This window comes from Mytilus galloprovincialis, chromosome 6, assembly GCF_965363235.1.
Source record: "Mytilus galloprovincialis chromosome 6, xbMytGall1.hap1.1, whole genome shotgun sequence".
Lineage (NCBI taxonomy): Eukaryota > Metazoa > Mollusca > Bivalvia > Mytilida > Mytilidae > Mytilus > Mytilus galloprovincialis.
Window position 1 is genome coordinate 11,932,408 of NC_134843.1, and position 18,844 is coordinate 11,951,251.

General features: G+C 33.0%; 1 long non-coding RNA gene across 1 annotated transcript; it reads left to right on the top strand.

Annotated features, from left to right (window-relative positions):
* Positions 1 to 7,324: 7,324 nt before the first annotated feature.
* LOC143078944 (uncharacterized) lies at positions 7,325 to 9,611 on the top strand. The gene is made up of 2 exons (XR_012979309.1): positions 7,325 to 8,922; positions 9,458 to 9,611. It is a non-coding gene; the product is annotated as an uncharacterized LOC143078944 (long non-coding RNA).
* Positions 9,612 to 18,844: the final 9,233 nt, after the last annotated feature.

Here is an 18,844-nt window from a genome sequence, read left to right on the forward strand (position 1 = left end):
AGTCTATGTTTGGCAGTATCCATCATGTCCATTTGACGTGGCGCAGTAATTAATGGTATTGTTTTATTGTGCTATGGTAAATTGCTGTATTCTTCTCTTTAGTTTTTGCGTATGTGCTTTGTTTATATGAAGCCTTTTTGTTTTTCTACATTGAAATGTTTGTTTGAATTAAAATGATTAAGATTATAACACAATGACTGCTGTATCTCCATTTTTGTCTTTTTTACCTTTTATATCTGTTTGTTATTGTTCACACATTGTTGTCAATATGATAGAACAATATGCGACTGTCACATGATACAAGTGTGAGGTTTGGCTAGGGTATAAAACCAGGAATAATCCTCCATTTTCTACATCAGAAAATGCATGTATCAAGTCAGGAATATGACAGTTAATTGTTATCCAATAGACCACTTGCAATGTATGTCCTTCACCGGAAAAAATCGCCAATTATGTATGCCTTTTAATGGAGCAAGATGACGTCATTTTCAAGATATCGGGGTCGCCTGTAATCCTGAACTATGAAACCTCATCAAGGGTCCGTGGTCGTCATAAGCCAGGATAACTAGAAACTTATATATCTGACTATGCAGGATGGGCTACGCTCATTGTTAAAGGCCGTTTTGGAATTCCTCCGAGTTCGTTATTTTTATTATTTTACTTTTTTTCGGAAGGCTATAATCGGACAAAATGAAAATTGGGTTATTGATATGACGATATATAATGTAAGGATGGTGCTAGCTTCTTTTAGGGAACTACCATTTTAGTTTAAGGAGGCCGAGGGTGTAAGTGTTTTTCCTAAAAAAAAATATATTCTGTTCAAGCAGAGGACCTAAAGAAATATTCTAAATTCAGATTTTCCCTTTCCTTATTGTTTAAATTTTTAATAAAATGATTTAATTGATAGCGATGAAAAACTAAATATTTTAATATACCCCCAGCCTTTTTGAAGTTAATTGGTTGCTCCTTTAACATGTTTAATTCTTAACTCTTGCGTGAAGTAAGTTACCTAATATGATAAAGGAACAAGTCGGAAAGAAAGGGTACACATTTTGGTTCCCATAGACATGCCAGCTGTCTGTTGAAAACATGTCCGCCAAATATGTTATCAATCAAGAAATCAGGAATTTTGATAATGTGAATTTTTTGTGTTAATAAACTCATCATAGAATCCAGGATTGAAATTTCATATGTACGCCAGACGTGCGTTTTGTCTACAAAAGACTCATCAGTGACGCTCGAATAAAAAAATGTTAAAAAGTCCAAATAAAGTACGAAGTTGAAGAGCATTGAGGACCAAAATTCCTAAAAGTTTTGCCAAATACAGCTAAGGTAATCTATTCCTGAGGTAGAAAAGCCTTAGTATTTCAAAAATTCAAAATTTTGTTAACAGTAAATTTATAATTATGAACATATCAATGATAACTCCAGTCAACACAAAAGTGCTGGCTATTGAAATTTTTTTATTTATAAGGCAATTAAATTCGAAAGGATCGTTCTTATTTTCTGATCTGTGACGAGGTGAAAACGAATGCAAATTTTTACAATATTATTTTGGATAAAATGCATAGCAATTTTTCAATAAAAACATCTTGTTGTCGGATTTACATGAGAAAAGAACAATTAGCCTGATAAATATTTTGACAAATTAAACATAAAACTTATTTCATAAAAATCGGTCATATAATAATTTTGTAATATTTCTTTTTTTAATGATTTTTTTAGATTGAACTCACTTTTGTCCAATATCTGTATGTGTCTGTGCGAATGTTCAGACTATTTGAAAGGCTCTTTCTCTATCTATTTATAGCACTAATGGTTTTTGTTTTACAAACAAGTAATTTATGTAATTAATTAAAATTCATAAGACCATTGTATCTCGGATACTAATCCATTAAGGTGGTTTAGATTTGCGTGAAAACTTTTGTCCATAAGAAATTATCCCAAGCCCATTCCCCTTTTTCCCTGTGTCTATAAAGGGTCTCATTCTTATGTGTGTGTGTGTGTTTTTTTAATCTGAGTGTTATTTTGATTCGGCAAATTTATATCGATAGATGGTAACTGATGGTACCATACATGTGTTGATACCACTGTTTGTGTGTCGATAGATAACATGTTCGTGGATTTCGTTGGTATAGGTAAACCACGAAATTTAATGCTTAACGAAGAGCAAATTTTTTTATCTGTATAGACTTGTCTCATTGGGAATCTTACCACATCTCCTTATTTTTATATTTTGCAAATACAAGAAATCAAATATCCATGAAAATCCATTTATCGTCAATCCACTTAAATATATGATCCACAACAGTATTCATGGTAATCCCATACATGTTTTGATACAAGATTGTGTGTAGATGATGTTTTTTAATAATCATTGAAAATACAAATTATGTTCATGATATGTATATTTGATGTGATATATAAATGGGTATTCAACATCCATTGGCAATTAAATGCCTACTTAGGACAAGAATTTGGCAATGTGCTTAATATAACCCAGCTTTGTCTAGAACCATGTGCACTGAGCCAGATTTTAAGCGTGCTAGTTAACATAGTCAGCAGGAAGACATTTCACATGATTCTGAAACCAAGCCCAACCATCTTTTTTTCTAATCCATAAATGCTGCATTGGTTAAGATAGAGCAAATACCAATTTCCAAGTCTTGTTTGACCTGGCAACAGTAAGACACTTAGCATGACCTTCCACACTGCACACTACCAGAATGCAAAAGAGAAGGTATATTTGATTTTATCTCATGACAATTTTTAAAGGGAGCAATAATAAAAACATTTATTTTCACTTTTATATTAACTTCATCAAACAAAACACAACAAAGATCTTGTAAACATAAATAACATACCAGGATAACCAATTTTACCTATATTTAGATCATGCCTGTTATTTAATATTTGCATATTTCACAAAGAGGTTATTTTTTTATTTTTTGTCCCATTGTTTTAAACCAAGATGGACAGAAACTTTTTTAATCTTCTAGAACTTTTATTCGTTGATAATTTGGGTGAATCCCCCCAAAAAAAATGTAAATATAAGTCTTCAAAACTGACAACCTTCTCCTTCTTTATTTTTTAAATGTGAAGAAGCTTTATCAGGCTTACTCAAATATTTCAATTATTGCAAATGGAACTAAAAGAGACAAAGTCATATGAAATAACAGGAAAAGCAACAGTAAAAATTGGAAGACAAAACAATTTATGGTCAAATTAACTAAATGTATAGTTATAATTGTAGAGATTACAATGTCCTATAAATCAATAAATGTTGAATTTAAATTAGCTTAAACAACTGCATGGAACCAAAATTGATTTATTTCATAACAATAATATTCAATGAGTATTTTATATTACATCATGCACTGCTAACTAAAATGGCTGACACTTCAAAAATCCAATCCTTTCTGCTAGCACTGTACATGTAAAATTTATTAAAAAAAACCTATTTTAATTACAAACACAATAAAAATTTAAACAAAAACATGTAAAATAAACATATAAAGAATGTCATATGATATAATATACAGTGGTATGGGCAGATAACAGCACTTCTAAATTCTTACATTGAAGACTGAAATGCATTAAACCTTTTAACATGAAAACTTACCAACATTTCTAATATCTTAGGAACTCTTTGCAGAAAGTGAAAAAAAAAACAAGTGAAATTATCTCCCTTTGTATAAATTTGAGTTTTTTAGAAATAAGATTGATATTTTTCTATATTTTAACACTTTTTTAGTTTGGCATTTTCTCAGAATACCATGGACCTTACATGATCAATACATGTGACATGTACACACCTCATTTATTTAATTTATGATTTATCATCTTAGAACGAATTAGTCTAAAGAAAAAACAGAGAACAGATAAAAGCTTTCAAACATTTGTTCATACTTTATGATTCAAATTACAGAAAATACAAGACAACACTTTTAATAGGATTTTGTTAATTAAATGTGACCGTCACTGTTAAATGCTTTTCCTTCTTATGGCCAGTTAATCCTAACTCTGAAATAATCTTTGAAGGTAAATGTATTTTCTATTTTAGCAGTTACCTTTCTTCCTTCCTAAGAAATTCTTGTATGAGGTCAGCCCCTAAGAGTAAAGGATCAAGTCGACAAGAACATGGGTACAATTGGTTACTATGGGAATTCCGATAGTTTGTGTGACAATACCACTTTTTTATGTAGTCAGTTGGTTATCATACGTATGTCGGTTCCAGTATGTGTCTCGATGGATGGTTACTGAGGGTACCAATCATATGTTGATACCACTGAATTTGTTTGTAAATATTTTTTGACTGATAATCCATGCATATTTTGATTCGTTGACAGTTAGAGACATATGGTATAATCATATTTATTTTTCGATTAAAGATAACAAGCATTTTGCGAGTATTATCAGTTATAACATTTTTGTATTTGATTAGTAACTTGTCATGATAAAACTATATCTTCAAGGTCTTACTTTGCTGTACATTATGGCTATTGGTACTTTACGGAACGGAACGGAACGGAACGGAACGGAAAAGAATTTCATTTAAGGTATCCAAAGGGGGCATTTATCAAAATTTCGAAAAATCTTTAAAACAAAACAAACTTTAAAATTTCTGTGTTTTACGGTTTTCCATATACAAATAACACAAATGTATACTAAATCTCATCTTCACAGGTGAAATGTGTAATAATGTATAACATCGGGAAATACTCTGTAGATGAATATGTCGGATTGTCCTGATAAATTATCATGAAATTAACGCATTTGCAAGTCATGCATTATGATATCTAGACTGACCTCACGTCGTCCTTGATTAGAGACAGTGATCAAGTTGAATCTGATTTAAACTTATTAATTTATTTTTCCGTTCCGTTCCGTTCCGCAAAGTACCAATTGCTCTGAGGAATTGGTATTTAACGGAAAAAACGGAAACAGACATCTTTAATGTAATTAAAGCTGTATGATAACAAAAATTGTCTGACACCTCTTTTTGCATGAGTGGTATGTGTTTTAGATAGCATTTTCGACTTGATCAATAATAAAAAATTTAACACAAAGGCAGGTTACACAAAAAGTCTTTCGCCTTCCATCGGTAATTATATTTTAAAAAAGAGGCCTTCAACAGCCCGTTCCGACGATGATTAGAGACAGTGATCAAGTTGAATCTTTATTAAATCTTTTAATTTATTTTTCCGTTCCGTTCCGTTCCGCAAAGTACCAATTGCTCTGAGGAATTGGTATTTAACGGAAAAAACGGAAACAGACATCTTTAATGTAATAAAAGCAGTATGATAACAAAAATTGTCTGACACTCTTTTTGCATGAGTGGTATGTGTTTTAGATAGCATTTTCGACTTGATCAATAATAAAAAATTTAACACAGAGGCAGGTTACACAAAAAGTCTTTCTCCTTCCATCGGTAATTATATTTTAAAAAAGAGGCCTTCAACAGCCCGTTCCGACGATGATTAGAGACAGTGATCAAGTTGAATCTGATTTAAACTTTTTAATTTATTTTTCCGTTCCGTTCCGTTCCGCAAAGTACCAATTGCTCTGAGGAATTGGTATTTAACGGAAAAAACGGAAACAGACATCTTTAATGTAATAAAAGCAGTATGATAACAAAAATTGTCTGACACTCTTTTTGCATGAGTGGTATGTGTTTTAGATAGCATTTTCGACTTGATCAATAATAAAAAATTTAACACAGAGGCAGGTTACACAAAAAGTCTTTCTCCTTCCATCGGTAATTATATTTTAAAAAAGAGGCCTTCAACAGCCCGTTCCGACGATGATTAGAGACAGTGATCAAGTTGAATCTGATTTAAACTTTTTAATTTATTTTTCCGTTCCGTTCCGTTCCGCAAAGTACCAATTGCTCTGAGGAATTGGTATTTAACGGAAAAAACGGAAACAGACATCTTTAATGTAATTAAAGCAGTATGATAACAAAAATTGTCTGACACCTCTTTTTGCATGAGTGGTATGTGTTTTAGATAGCATTTTCGACTTGATCAATAATACAAAATTTAACACAAAGGCAGGTTACACAAAAAGTCTTTCTCCTTCCATCGGTAATCATATTTTAAAAAAGAGGCCTTCAACAGCCCGTTCCGACGATGATTAGAGACAGTGATCAAGTTGAATCTGATTTAAACTTTTTAATTTATTTTTCCGTTCCGTTCCGTTCCGCAAAGTACCAATTGCTCTGAGGAATTGGTATTTAACGGAAAAAACGGAAACAGACATCTTTAATGTAATTAAAGCAGTATGATAACAAAAATTGTCTGACACTCTTTTTGCATGAGTGGTATGTGTTTTAGATAGCATTTTCGACTTGATCAATAATAAAAAAATTAACACAAAGGCAGGTTACACAAAAAGTCTTTCTCCTTCCATCGGTAATTATATTTTAAAAAAGAGGCATTCAACAGCCCGTTCCGACGATGATTAGAGACAGTGATCAAGTTGAATCTGATTTAAACTTTTAAATTTATTTTTCCGTTCCGTTCCGTTCCGCAAAGTACCAATTGCTCTGAGGAATTGGTATTTAACGGAATCAACGGAAACAGACATCTATAATGTAATAAAAGCAGTATGATAAAAACAAGTCAGACCCTTCTTTTTTGAATGAGTGGTAAGTGTTTTAGATAGCATTTCGACTGGATCAATATTTAAATAAACAGCTGCGCCATGAGCGCATGATACGCCCGTCGTCTTGTGAAAAAACATTTTAATGTAAGTGCGGTTCTACCCACACATCAACCTATCTTAGAATGAAAATGACCTTTATTTTACACATGAGGAATGTCAGGGAATGAAACTGTACGTGTATTGCTTGGCCGCTCAAGTCCTTTTGATTTATAACGGATTAAGAAACAAATTGAAAACATGTAAGATTATTTGCAAAAGTAATTGCATACATTTAATTCACTGTCCGTGTCACTGCTAGTCATGATAGCCCTACGATACAAACATTTCACTAGATTTTTTCGGGACAAACTAACATGTAAATCAAAGAATTTCAAAGAAAACGTTGTCGGATAAGTCCGAAAATTAATAAGTGCGCTTAGACTAAGAATGTTTTAAGGGTTTTATCAAACGAAGTTATGGGAAAGAAAAGAACGAAAATAGAATGCTTTTTGATACACTCTTAAAAGGACCCTTAATGCATTCTTTGTGTAATCGTAAACTATGACTTACGAAGACTTTAAGAGAAGTTTCTTGTTACCGCGGGCCCCTGTATCATGAAAACCTGATTACGATGGTGATAAGAGAGTATCTGCAATCCCCTCGTGGATTATCTTAACAATTTAACGGCTATCTTAGTATACACTTACGATAACTAGTTAAGATAGCCCTATTATCGACTTCGAAGTAACCGTCTTTGATTTCTAAGAGAATATTAGTATTTGCGGCAAAATCGGTATTAAAACTAAAGTCGTCTACTGTATGTGTTTAAAAGAATGCTAAAAATATACTATGATTCGTTTTTTGTTGCAGACTCTACATCCACTGTCAAGTAAAGCCCTGTTTAATGCTCCTTTCTGGCATAGATAATAAACGAATATTCAAGTTAATAAATTCTATTCTTCAAAAACACATCTACATGGAATGGTAACAATAAATCAAGAGAACAAATCAACTAACATATCATACAAATACGGAATGCAATCTGCAATACGAAAAACCCCATAACTGGTTAAGGCGAGATAACTCTCTTAAAAGGATGTTATCTTTACCAAACGTCTTGACCATACCAAACTGACATATAACACCTGTTCATTGATAATTTGTATTATTCTATGTATTTTTTGTGATTTTGTCCCATGTACATTTTACTTCATAACTCTTTATTAACATACTGTTTGTAGATTTTTTTTACTGATATGTAATAATACGTATCAGTATTACCACCGTAGGTATAGTGTCCGGTTGAGATCGGGTTTTTTCGAGAGCGTCCAGTTTTTTTTCGAGAGATTATGACTAAAAATGTAAACAAACAGACATGTTTTCCTGTAACACGTAAAATAAATGCTTAAACTAAATTTACAAGATCAAACAAGTTAAGTAAGTATTTGTGATGAAAGGATGTTGCCAACCATACATACTTTGCAGTTAAAAAAGTTTGATTTGGCCTAATAATGCTTTTATGCCAAAATATAGAAAAAAGCAATTTCTATACACATACCAATGCAAATTTCAAAGAGCATGCACACATGATGTCTTTATATCCTTACATTTACATATGCTATAACAAAAGTTTTAGTTATTGTAATTAAAAGGCAATTTTAAGGGTATATTCATTTCCATCTGTTCAAGTTTTTTCGAGAGCAGTTCGGGTTTTTTCGAGAACAGTTCAGGTTTTTTCGAGAGATAAACCAATTTCTTACGGTTTAAAATGTGCTATTTAAGTACATTTGAGTTTAAAAACGAATGAAAAGTCATCGGTTCTTTCAAAGTTTATAACTAATGCATTACAGCAGTTTGATAATGTTGCATAAGCACATACATTTCATAAAAAAACATAATTTATTTCTATATATTGTTGTATTGCATTATGAATTGCATGGACACCGGTATGCTTTATACCTATATTATTTGGATTAATCAAATCTACCTATGTCTATAGAAAAAAATGTTCACATCATGCATGATCACTGTATTCAAAGGACACTGGTTAACGTATGGTTAGATCAATCAAACATATTGCCATCCATGTTATTGAAATGACGGAACTAAGCTAGTGTACTGACTCTTCCGTAATTATTTCATGATGTTTCCGAAAGTTGACTTACATTTACTATCTTCTTTGTTACTTTCCCCTCTTTTGTAATTTCCCCTTATTTACATGCTCACGTTGATGATTCAGCATCATTTATTGATATATCTGCCAGATTCCGGCACAGTGTACGTTTATAGCATATTGACAATTTGAAGAACTGTTTATTGTAAACATATATAACATGTATTGTGTTTTGATGACGTATAAAACGTTGGATAAATGACAATGATGACAAATATGCCACTTCACCAGATTATTTGTTTTATTGTTTTACAACCGTTTGTTATTACTTGTAAACACACAGATACAACATTTACACTATAAAAATGTTCTATAAACATTCAAATACCCTTTTTGGTAATTTTTGTATGATTCATAGCACCCCCCTCATTTCGTTATTTTTAAAGTATGGAAAGCAATTCGTGTCATAATTTGCATACATAATGTTTGATACTTGTCGAGTTTTCAACACATTAAAAGCTGAACACACCAGTTTTGACTCACAGTTTGTTACAAACTTGATATATTGTTAATACTTGTATTTTTTATGTGAATGTATGGAACACAATTAGTGTCATAAGCCAACTTTGTATTTTTGTATGTTTTGGCAAATCTTTTTGATTGATAGGTTTTATATTGAGTTTTTATTTGTTCTTTCAGCTTTTTACCGTTTGATGTTCACGTTCAGTTTGGAGTTATACTTACCTGTCATCATTTGTAATCATTCATTGAACACCAGCATACCTTTGTTATTCATGCTACATTGTGTTAATAGAGTGGATTATATGACAATAAATAAAACGGTTATCTTTAATGAAGTCCATTATTTAATGCCCGCAAAGAATAGATGGGAGTCATTACAGCTAGCATGCTGATGTCCAGATAAACATATTGCATAGATCCAAATATACGTATATCGATATGGAATTTATGTGATTTAAAAAATCTACATTTTAGAGTGCCATGGATTTTAAGCTGAAACTATTCGTAATTTGAACAATCGTTTTGTGGGCACGGTCAAATTTGATTGATATTTAAGTACGCATTGCTTTTGCGCCAATTCTTAAAAGTTGTAGTTTTTCATTTGCGCCAAAAAATAAATATTGCTTCTGCGCCATTGTGCAGGTAAACTAATTAAAAAGTGAAAATATAGAAAATTTAAACAATATCTACGGACACACCAGCTGTCATCAGGAGATAGGAGAAAAAAAAACAGATTCAGTGGCGGATCCAGGGGGGGTGGGGGTTCCGGGGGGGTGCACCCCCTTTATTTTTGCCGATCAATGCATTTGTATCGGGACATATGTTTTGCACCCCCCCTTTGCCCTGGGTTACCTGGGTTAGCACCCCCTCTTTCGAAAATTCCTGCATCCGCCCCTGCAGATTAAATACGGAATGCACCTCTAGAACCGAAATTTCCCGCTGATATTATAGTAAGACCTTTGCCTATAGGTTTTTTAACAGAACAGACTTTTAGTTTTTATAAATACTTTGATTAACAGCAGTTATTATTGTGGTTTTATGACTTTTAAGGAGTTACCATTTTTTATAGTGCTTTGATAAATCCGAAAATGTTTTAACAATTTGCAAACATTTTTTTATTATAGTGTAAACCAGTGTTTAGTGCTCATATTTTTATGAAGATATATTTTAAACATATGTTTTAATATTTATGAGACCTTGTTTCTAATATAAAATTGAGAATGGAAATGGGGATCACTGTTTCTTATCATCTTCGGAAGGCCCCTTTTTTAATTTATAATTACCAATGGAAGTAGAAAGACCTTTTGTCTAACCTGTCTTTGTGTTATTTTTTATACGTCCGTCAATTTTGACGGGACGTATTATGGTATACAAATGTCCAGTGTCCGTCCGTCCGTCCGTCCGTCTGTCTGGTGTAAACATGTCGCACCGTAACTTGAGAACGACTTATCCAAATTTTTTGAAACTTAACATAGTTGTTTCTTATGATGGTCAAATGATCTGTCTACTTTTTTGTGAAAATAAGATTACAACTTTTTGAGTTATGGCACTTTGTAACTAAAACAGGGGTGTGTTTAAAAAAATTTTTCACATGTCGCACCGTATCTCAAAAACGATTCTTGATTATGGCTTAAAACTTCAAAGGCTTCTTAGTTATATTAATCTTAATATATCTGTATACTTTTTGGTGATGATTCAAAATGTAATTTTTGAGTTATTGAGTATTTTGTAAAAAAAAAACTAGAGGCTCTAAAGAGCCTGTGTCGCTCACCTTGGTCTATGTGCATATTTAACAAAGGACACAAATGGATTCATGACAAAATTGTATTTTGGTGATGGTGATGTGTTTGAAGTTCTTACTTTACTGAACATTCTTGCTTCTTACAATTATATCTATAATGAACTTTGCCCATTAGTAACAGAGAAAAATATTTGGTAAAAATTTACATAAATTTACCAAATTAATGAAAATTGTTAAAAATTGACTATAAAGGGCAATAACTCCTTAAGGGGTCAATTGACCATTTAGGTCATGTGGACTTATTTGTAGATCTTACTTTGATGAACATTATTGCTGTTTACAGTTTATCGCTATCTATAATAGTATTCAAGATAATAACCAAAAACAGCAAAATTTCTTTAAAAATTACCAATTGGAGGGCAGCAACCCAACAACAGGTTGTCCAATTCATTTGAATATTTCAGGGCAGATATATATTGACTTGATTAACAATTAAACTCCTTGTCAGATTTCCTCTAAATGATTTGGTTTCAGAGTTGTAAGCAAAAAACTACATTTTACCCCTGTTCTATTTTTAGCCGTGGTGGCCATCTTGGTTGGATGGCCAGGTCATCGGACACATTTTTCAAACAAGGTACCTCAAAGATGATTGTGGCCAAGTTTGAATTAATTTGGCCCAGTAGTTTCAGAGGAGAAGATTTTTGTAAAAGATAACTAAGATTTACAAAAATGGTTAAAAATTGACTATAAAGAGCAATAACTCCTAAAGGGGTCAACTGACCATTTCCGTCATGTTGCCTTATTTGTAAATCTTACTTTGCTGAACATTATTGCTGTTTACAGTTTATCTCTATCTATAATAATATTCAAGATAATAACCAAAAACGGCAAAATTTCCTCAAAATTACCAATTCAGGGGCAGCAACCCAACAACAGGTTGACCGATTCATCTGAAAATTTCAGGGCAGATAGATCTTGACCTGATAAACATTTTTACCCCACATCAGATTTGCTCTAAATGCTTTGGTTTTTGAGTTATAAGCCAAAAACTGCATTTTACCCCTATGTTCTATTTTTAGCTGTGGCGGCCATCTTGGTTGGTTGACCGGGTCACGCCACACATTTTTTAAACTAGATACCCCAAAGATGATTGTGGCCAAGTTTGGATTAATTTGGCCCAGTAGTTTCAGAGGAGAAGATTTTTGTAAAAGATTACTTAGATTTATGAAAAATGGTTAAAAATTGACTATAAAGGGCAATAACTCCTAAAGGGGTCAACTGACCATTTCGGTAATGTTGACTTACTTGTAAATCTAACTTTGCCAAACATTATTGCTGTTTACAGCTTATCTCTATCTATAATAATATTCAAGATAATAACCAAAAACAGCAAAATTTCCTCAAAATGACCAATTCAGGGGCAGCAACCCAACAACGGGTTGACCGATTCATCTGAAAATTTCAGGGCAGATAGATCTTGACCTGATAAACATATTTACCCCATGTCAGATTTGCTCTAAATGCTTTGGTTTTTGAGTTATAAGCCAAAAACTGCATTTTACCCCTATGTTCTATTTTTAGCCGTGGCGGCCATCTTGGTTGGTTGACTGGGTCACGCCACACATTTTTTAAACTAGATACCCCAATGATGATTTTGGTCAAGTTTGGTTAAATTTGGCCCAGTAGTTTCAGAGGAGAAGATTTTTGTAAAAGTTAACGACGACGGACGACGACGGACGACGGACGACGACGACGACGACGGACGCCGGACGCAAAGTGATGGGAATAGCTCACTTGGCCCTTCGGGCCAGGTGAGCTAAAAAGGGGGGTTTACATGTCGCACCATATCTCAAAAACGATTTATGATTATTGCTTAAAACTTTACACACTTCTTTGTTATATTAATCTAAAGATCTGTATACTTTTTGGTGATGATTCATTTTTATATTTTCGAGTTATTGAGATTTTGTAAAAAAAGAGGTTTTTTTTCACATGTTGCGCTGTATCTCTATTGCTTAAAACTTAACAGGCTAATGTTGCGTCGGGTTTCCAAATACATCTTGTACAATCTTCCTATTGAGCGGGAATAAGGAATGAGTCAGGATATACTAAGCATGACATCCTGTACAACCCTGTGTTATTCAAAAAAGATTTATGTTTTTTCACAAGACGACGGGCGTATCATGCGCTCATGGCGCAGCTGTTTATTTAAATATTGATCCAGTCGAAATGCTATCTAAAACACTTACCACTCATTCAAAAAAGAAGGGTCTGACTTGTTTTTATCATACTGCTTTTATTACATTATAGATGTCTGTTTCCGTTGATTCCGTTAAATACCAATTCCCCAGAGCAATTGGTACTTTGCGGAACGGAACGGAACGGAAAAATAAATTTAAAAGTTTAAATCAGATTCAACTTGATCACTGTCTCTAATCATCGTCGGAACGGGCTGTTGAATGCCTCTTTTTTAAAATATAATTACCGATGGAAGGAGAAAGACTTTTTGTGTAACCTGCCTTTGTGTTAATTTTTTTATTATTGATCAAGTCGAAAATGCTATCTAAAACACATACCACTCATGCAAAAAGAGGTGTCAGACATTTTTTTTTTTATCATACTGCTTTAATTACATTTAAGATGTCTGTTTCCGTTTTTTCCGTTAAATACCAATTCCTCAGAGCAATTGGTACTTTGCGGAACGGAACGGAACGGAAAAATAGATTAAAAAGTTTAAATCAGATTCAACTTGATCACTGTCTCTAATCATCGTCGGAACGGGCTGTTGAAGGCCTCTTTTTTAAAATATAATTACCGATGGAAGGAGAAAGACTTTTTGTGTAACCTGCCTTTGTGTTAAATTTTGTATTATTGATCAAGTCGAAAATGCTATCTAAAACACATACCACTCATGCAAAAAGAGGTGTCAGACATTTTTTGTTATCATACTGCTTTAATTACATTAAAGATGTCTGTTTCCGTTTTTTCCGTTAAATACCAATTCCTCAGAGCAATTGGTACTTTGCGAAACGGAACGGAACGGAAAAATAAATTAAAAAGTTTAAATCAGATTCAACTTGATCACTGTCTCTAATCATCGTCGGAACGGGCTGTTGAATGCCTCTTTTTTAAAATATAATTACCGATGGAAGGAGAAAGACTTTTTGTGTAACCTGCCTTTGTGTTAATTTTTTTATTATTGATCAAGTCGAAAATGCTATCTAAAACACATACCACTCATGCAAAAAGAGGTGTCAGACATTTTTTTTTTTATCATACTGCTTTAATTACATTTAAGATGTCTGTTTCCGTTTTTTCCGTTAAATACCAATTCCTCAGAGCAATTGGTACTTTGCGGAACGGAACGGAACGGAAAAATAAATTAAAAAGTTTAAATCAGATTCAACTTGATCACTGTCTCTAATCATCGTCGGAACGGGCTGTTGAAGGCCTCTTTTTTAAAATATGATTACCGATGGAAGGAGAAAGACTTTTTGTGTAACCTGCCTTTGTGTTAAATTTTGTATTATTGATCAAGTCAAAAATGCTATCTAAAACACATACCACTCATGCAAAAAGAGGTGTCAGACAATTTTTGTTATCATACTGCTTTAATTACATTAAAGATGTCTGTTTCCGTTTTTTCCGTTAAATACCAATTCCTCAGAGCAATTGGTACTTTGCGGAACGGAACGGAACGGAAAAATAAATTAAAAAGTTTAAATCAGATTCAACTTGATCACTGTCTCTAATCATCGTCGGAACGGGCTGTTGAAGGCCTCTTTTTTTAAATATAATTACCGATGGAAGGAGAAAGACTTTTTGTGTAACCTGCCTCTGTGTTAAATTTTTTATTATTGATCAAGTCGAAAATGCTATCTAAAACACATACCACTCATGCAAAAAGAGTGTCAGACAATTTTTGTTATCATACTGCTTTTATTACATTAAAGATGTCTGTTTCCGTTTTTTCCGTTAAATACCAATTCCTCAGAGCAATTGGTACTTTGCGGAACGGAACGGAACGGAAAAATAGATTAAAAAGTTTAAATCAGATTCAACTTGATCACTGTCTCTAATCATCGTCGGAACGGGCTGTTGAAGGCCTCTTTTTTAAAATATAATTACCGATGGAAGGAGAAAGACTTTTTGTGTAACCTGCCTTTGTGTTAAATTTTGTATTATTGATCAAGTCGAAAATGCTATCTAAAACACATACCACTCATGCAAAAAGAGGTGTCAGACATTTTTTGTTATCATACTGCTTTAATTACATTAAAGATGTCTGTTTCCGTTTTTTCCGTTAAATACCAATTCCTCAGAGCAATTGGTACTTTGCGAAACGGAACGGAACGGAAAAATAAATTAAAAAGTTTAAATCAGATTCAACTTGATCACTGTCTCTAATCATCGTCGGAACGGGCTGTTGAAGGCCTCTTTTTTAAAATATAATTACCGATGGAAGGAGAAAGACTTTTTGTGTAACCTGCCTCTGTGTTAAATTTTTTATTATTGATCAAGTCGAAAATGCTATCTAAAACACATACCACTCATGCAAAAAGAGTGTCAGACAATTTTTGTTATCATACTGCTTTTATTACATTAAAGATGTCTGTTTCCGTTTTTTCCGTTAAATACCAATTCCTCAGAGCAATTGGTACTTTGCGGAACGGAACGGAACGGAAAAATAAATTAAAAGATTTAATAAAGATTCAACTTGATCACTGTCTCTAATCATCGTCGGAACGGGCTGTTGAATGCCTCTTTTTTAAAATATAATTACCGATGGAAGGAGAAAGACTTTTTGTGTAACCTGCCTTTGTGTTAATTTTTTTATTATTGATCAAGTCGAAAATGCTATCTAAAACACATACCACTCATGCAAAAAGAGGTGTCAGACATTTTTTTTTTTATCATACTGCTTTTATTACATTATAGATGTCTGTTTCCGTTGATTCCGTTAAATACCAATTCCCCAGAGCAATTGGTACTTTGCGGAACGGAACGGAACGGAAAAATAAATTTAAAAGTTTAAATCAGATTCAACTTGATCACTGTCTCTAATCATCGTCGGAACGGGCTGTTGAATGCCTCTTTTTTAAAATATAATTACCGATGGAAGGAGAAAGACTTTTTGTGTAACCTGCCTTTGTGTTAATTTTTTTATTATTGATCAAGTCGAAAATGCTATCTAAAACACATACCACTCATGCAAAAAGAGGTGTCAGACATTTTTTTTTTTTATCATACTGCTTTAATTACATTTAAGATGTCTGTTTCCGTTTTTTCCGTTAAATACCAATTCCTCAGAGCAATTGGTACTTTGCGGAACGGAACGGAACGGAAAAATAGATTAAAAAGTTTAAATCAGATTCAACTTGATCACTGTCTCTAATCATCGTCGGAACGGGCTGTTGAAGGCCTCTTTTTTAAAATATAATTACCGATGGAAGGAGAAAGACTTTTTGTGTAACCTGCCTCTGTGTTAAATTTTTTATTATTGATCAAGTCGAAAATGCTATCTAAAACACATACCACTCATGCAAAAAGAGGTGTCAGACATTTTTTGTTATCATACTGCTTTAATTACATTAAAGATGTCTGTTTCCGTTTTTTCCGTTAAATACCAATTCCTCAGAGCAATTGGTACTTTGCGGAACGGAACGGAACGGAAAAATAAATTAAAAAGTTTAAATCAGATTCAACTTGATCACTGTCTCTAATCATCGTCGGAACGGGCTGTTGAATGCCTCTTTTTTAAAATATAATTACCGATGGAAGGAGAAAGACTTTTTGTGTAACCTGCCTTTGTGTTAAATTTTGTATTATTGATCAAGTCGAAAATGCTATCTAAAACACATACCACTCATGCAAAAAGAGGTGTCAGACATTTTTTTTTTTATCATACTGCTTTAATTACATTTAAGATGTCTGTTTCCGTTTTTTCCGTTAAATACCAATTCCTCAGAGCAATTGGTACTTTGCGGAACGGAACGGAACGGAAAAATAAATTAAAAAGTTTAAATCAGATTCAACTTGATCACTGTCTCTAATCATCGTCGGAACGGGCTGTTGAAGGCCTCTTTTTTAAAATATAATTACCGATGGAAGGAGAAAGACTTTTTGTGTAACCTGCCTTTGTGTTAAATTTTGTATTATTGATCAAGTCAAAAATGCTATCTAAAACACATACCACTCATGCAAAAAGAGGTGTCAGACAATTTTTGTTATCATACTGCTTTAATTACATTAAAGATGTCTGTTTCCGTTTTTTCCGTTAAATACCAATTCCTCAGAGCAATTGGTACTTTGCGGAACGGAACGGAACGGAAAAATAAATTAAAAAGTTTAAATCAGATTCAACTTGATCACTGTCTCTAATCATCGTCGGAACGGGCTGTTGAAGGCCTCTTTTTTTAAATATAATTACCGATGGAAGGAGAAAGACTTTTTGTGTAACCTGCCTCTGTGTTAAATTTTTTATTATTGATCAAGTCGAAAATGCTATCTAAAACACATACCACTCATGCAAAAAGAGTGTCAGACAATTTTTGTTATCATACTGCTTTTATTACATTAAAGATGTCTGTTTCCGTTTTTTCCGTTAAATACCAATTCCTCAGAGCAATTGGTACTTTGCGGAACGGAACGGAACGGAAAAATAGATTAAAAAGTTTAAATCAGATTCAACTTGATCACTGTCTCTAATCATCGTCGGAACGGGCTGTTGAAGGCCTCTTTTTTAAAATATAATTACCGATGGAAGGAGAAAGACTTTTTGTGTAACCTGCCTTTGTGTTAAATTTTGTATTATTGATCAAGTCGAAAATGCTATCTAAAACACATACCACTCATGCAAAAAGAGGTGTCAGACATTTTTTGTTATCATACTGCTTTAATTACATTAAAGATGTCTGTTTCCGTTTTTTCCGTTAAATACCAATTCCTCAGAGCAATTGGTACTTTGCGAAACGGAACGGAACGGAAAAATAAATTAAAAAGTTTAAATCAGATTCAACTTGATCACTGTCTCTAATCATCGTCGGAACGGGCTGTTGAAGGCCTCTTTTTTAAAATATAATTACCGATGGAAGGAGAAAGACTTTTTGTGTAACCTGCCTCTGTGTTAAATTTTTTATTATTGATCAAGTCGAAAATGCTATCTAAAACACATACCACTCATGCAAAAAGAGTGTCAGACAATTTTTGTTATCATACTGCTTTTATTACATTAAAGATGTCTGTTTCCGTTTTTTCCGTTAAATACCAATTCCTCAGAGCAATTGGTACTTTGCGGAACGGAACGGAACGGAAAAATAAATTAAAAGATTTAATAAAGATTCAACTTGATCACTGTCTCTAATCATCGTCGGAACGGGCTGTTGAATGCCTCTTTTTTAAAATATAATTACCGATGGAAGGAGAAAGACTTTTTGTGTAACCTGCCTTTGTGTTAATTTTTTTATTATTGATCAAGTCGAAAATGCTATCTAAAACACATACCACTCATGCAAAAAGAGGTGTCAGACATTTTTTTTTTTTATCATACTGCTTTAATTACATTTAAGATGTCTGTTTCCGTTTTTTCCGTTAAATACCAATTCCTCAGAGCAATTGGTACTTTGCGGAACGGAACGGAACGGAAAAATAAATTAAAAAGTTTAAATCAGATTCAACTTGATCACTGTCTCTAATCATCGTCGGAACGGGCTGTTGAAGGCCTCTTTTTTAAAATATAATTACCGATGGAAGGAGAAAGACTTTTTGTGTAACCTGCCTCTGTGTTAAATTTTTTATTATTGATCAAGTCGAAAATGCTATCT